The following is a 3,182-nucleotide window of genomic DNA, read 5'->3' as shown; positions in this document are numbered from 1 at the left end:
CAATATATACAATTAAAATGCAAAAACAAACAAACAAACTGTGTTCTGGGGCCAGTGAGGTACTATCATGTTCAGGGCCAGAGCGCTTGGGCAGGGAGAAGTGCAGATGTGCTTGGGGCCTGTGCCCTCAGATCAGGTGAGGTGTGGGCATGTTTGGGGTCTGCTCACTAGGGGTGACTGAGGTGCAGGCAGCCTGGGGCCTATGCGCTCAGACTTAGTGATGAGCCAGCTTGATTGGGACTTGTGATCTAAGACTAGAGGCAGATTTCCAATGTGCTGATTACAGGTGTGTTTGGGACCTTATATGAAGGGAGATGCCAACAACTTTTCCAAGCTTGGAGACAACACATTAGTACCCACACGCTCTCAGGGCTGATTGTAGAGCAAGGGCCAGCTGTGGGATGAGCCAGGATATCATCATAAGGTGAGCATACTCCCCTCAGCTCCGAGCAAGCTGCCTGTCAGGCCTGGGGCATCAGCCTTGTACCCCCATAGAACGCCAGTGGGTATCACACTCCTAAATCCTTAGGCAGTAAATAGCACTGGGAGAATTTAGCACCGCCTGCACAGCAAGCACACCATACAGGCTAGGGACCCACCTGCAGGGGACACTCACAGGGAGGACCCCACTTAGTCTCTAGGTCACCCAGCCCAAGCGAGTGGGCAGACAACCGCCCCACACTCCCTCCCTTAATCGAAGCTGACCTGGGTCCCACCCACCCCTTAGCTGCCTCCTTTGATTACAACGAGCTGTGCTTCTGGGCCCCTCTGAAAACCAGCAACCACATAGCTGCCCCCTAGCCAGACTGGTCCATGGAGCCCTCCCGTCTTCCCCTTTTCCCTTCCACATTTTCTCCTCTCCTCTTGCTTTCTTCTGTTCCCCTCCTCCTACTCCTACATCCACCTACTTCTGCACTGAGACGGGTAAACCTCAACAACAAGCAGAGAAAAGAACATTACTTGGAGTGTTAATTTTTTTTATTAAGTATAAATTGAAATTTATATTTCAACAAATTGGCTGGGCATGGTAGCACATGCCTTTGATCCTAGCATTCTGGAGGCCAAGGTAGGAGGGACACTGTGACTTCCAGGCCAGCCTGAGACTACATCATAAATTCCAGGTCATCCTGGAATAGAGGAAAACGTTACTTTAAAAAAAGAATGTATGTCAAAAAGAGACTCAATTCTCAGCAGCCCATGGAATCTTCTCCAAACTAGATCATGTACTTAGGACATAAATCATGCCTCCATAAATTCAGGAAAATTAATGTAACCTCTTGTATCATATCAGACCATAATATATTAAACCTAGAAATTAACAAAAGGAACAGAAATTATACTGGCTCCTGAAGACTGAGCAACATGGTATTAAATATGAATGGATCATGGAAAAAATCAAAAAAGGAAATTGTAAAACTTCGAGACCTGAGTGATAATAAAAACACAACATACCAAAACTTATGGGACATAGTGAAGGTAGTCCTAAAGGGAAAATGTATAGCACTAAATGCCTTTATAACAAGAACAGAGAGATCTCAAATTAATAATCTAACCATCAACCTAAATGTACTGGACAAAAAGAACAATCCAATCCTAAGAGTTCTAGATGGAAAAAAAAAATTACCATCAGCACAGAAATCAATGAATTGGAAATTAAGAACTCCATTAAGAAAATTAGTAAAGCCGGGCATGGTGGCGCATGCCTTTAATCCCAGCACTTGGGAGGCAGAGGCAGGAGGATCGCCATGAGTTCGAGGCCACCCTGAGACACCATAGTGAATTCCAAGTCAGCCTGGGCTAGACTGAGACCCTACATTGAAAAACCAAAAAAAAAAAAAAAAAAAAAAAAGAAAGAAAATTAATAAAACTAAAAGTTGGTTCTTAAAAAATAAATAATAATAATAAACCACTGGCCATTTTTATCAAACAAACAAAAAGAGAAGTCTCAAATTAACAAACTTAGAGATGAAAAGGAAGAGGTCACAACAGACATCAAAGAAATTGGATGAATCATCAGGACATATTTCTAAAACCTATACTCCACAAAATTATATATAATATGGAAGAAATGGATGAATCCATAGACACATACCACCTGCCAAAACTAAATTCAAAGAAGATAAATCTCCTAAACAAACCTATTACTTCCATCCAGATTGAAAAATGCAATTAAAAAAAAAAACTTCCCCATGTGTGTAGTATGTGATGTTGTGTGTGTGTGTGTGTGTGTGTGTATGTTATATGCATGTATATATGCAAAAGAGCACATCTGCAGAGGAGAGCATCATGCACCATGCATTTCTTTGACCCAGTGTCTCTCTCTGAACACGAACGTGGAGCTGCAGACTTTTCACCAGCCATCGTCATTTTCTGATGTCCATTCTCCATGAGGCTGCAATCCTAGGTATGTGCGGCCGTGCCCAGCTGCTTATGTGGGTCCTGGGAAATCAAGCGAAGGCAGTCTCAGGATTTCTCAGGCTCATATGCTTATGTCTAGCACTATTACCTGCTGAGCCATCTCCACTCATTTAAAGCACAGTGCTGGGTCATCTTCCCTCTCTTTAGTCACACAGAGGGAGCACCTGTGCAGTGTTTATAGTCTCAGCTATAATCAAGCCTTTTAAAGACTTGTTTGCATAGCTCTTTAGTCTGTTTCTTCAGTTTTTTCACTTTTCCATTTTATTGTGTGTTATGGAGCATCCATTTTTGTAACACCCAGCTCAGAGCTAAGTAGAAGTTTTAAAATCATGAAGTTAAATTTTGAGTGCTCTTTTCATTTATTTTGCTGAAATTTTCCACTGGTTCAAAAGAAATAAGAAGAAAGGCATCCAAGGACAGTTGGACTAAAGTCCTTACCTGGCCATCTCATGGATTTATGGTCACAAAATTTATTGTTCTTATATTTACCATTGTTGTCATGTTGATTTAAAAAATTTTAAGTGAGCCGGGTGTGGTGGTGCACACCTTTAATCCCAGCACTCGGGAGGCAGAGGTGGAAGGATTGCTGTGAGTTCGAGGCCACCCTGAGACTACATAGTGAGTTCCAGGTCAGCCTGAACTAGAGTGAGACCCTACCTCAAAAAAAAAGGAAAAAAAATTAAAGTGCTGGGCATAGTGGCACACACTTTTAGTCCCAACACTTGGGAGGGAGAGGTGGGGAGATCACTATGAATTCAAGGCCA

The sequence above is a fragment of the Jaculus jaculus genome, chromosome 7 (assembly GCF_020740685.1).
Source record: "Jaculus jaculus isolate mJacJac1 chromosome 7, mJacJac1.mat.Y.cur, whole genome shotgun sequence".
In the NCBI taxonomy this organism is placed as follows: Eukaryota; Metazoa; Chordata; class Mammalia; order Rodentia; family Dipodidae; genus Jaculus; species Jaculus jaculus.
Note: the sequence above shows the minus strand (reverse complement) of the source record.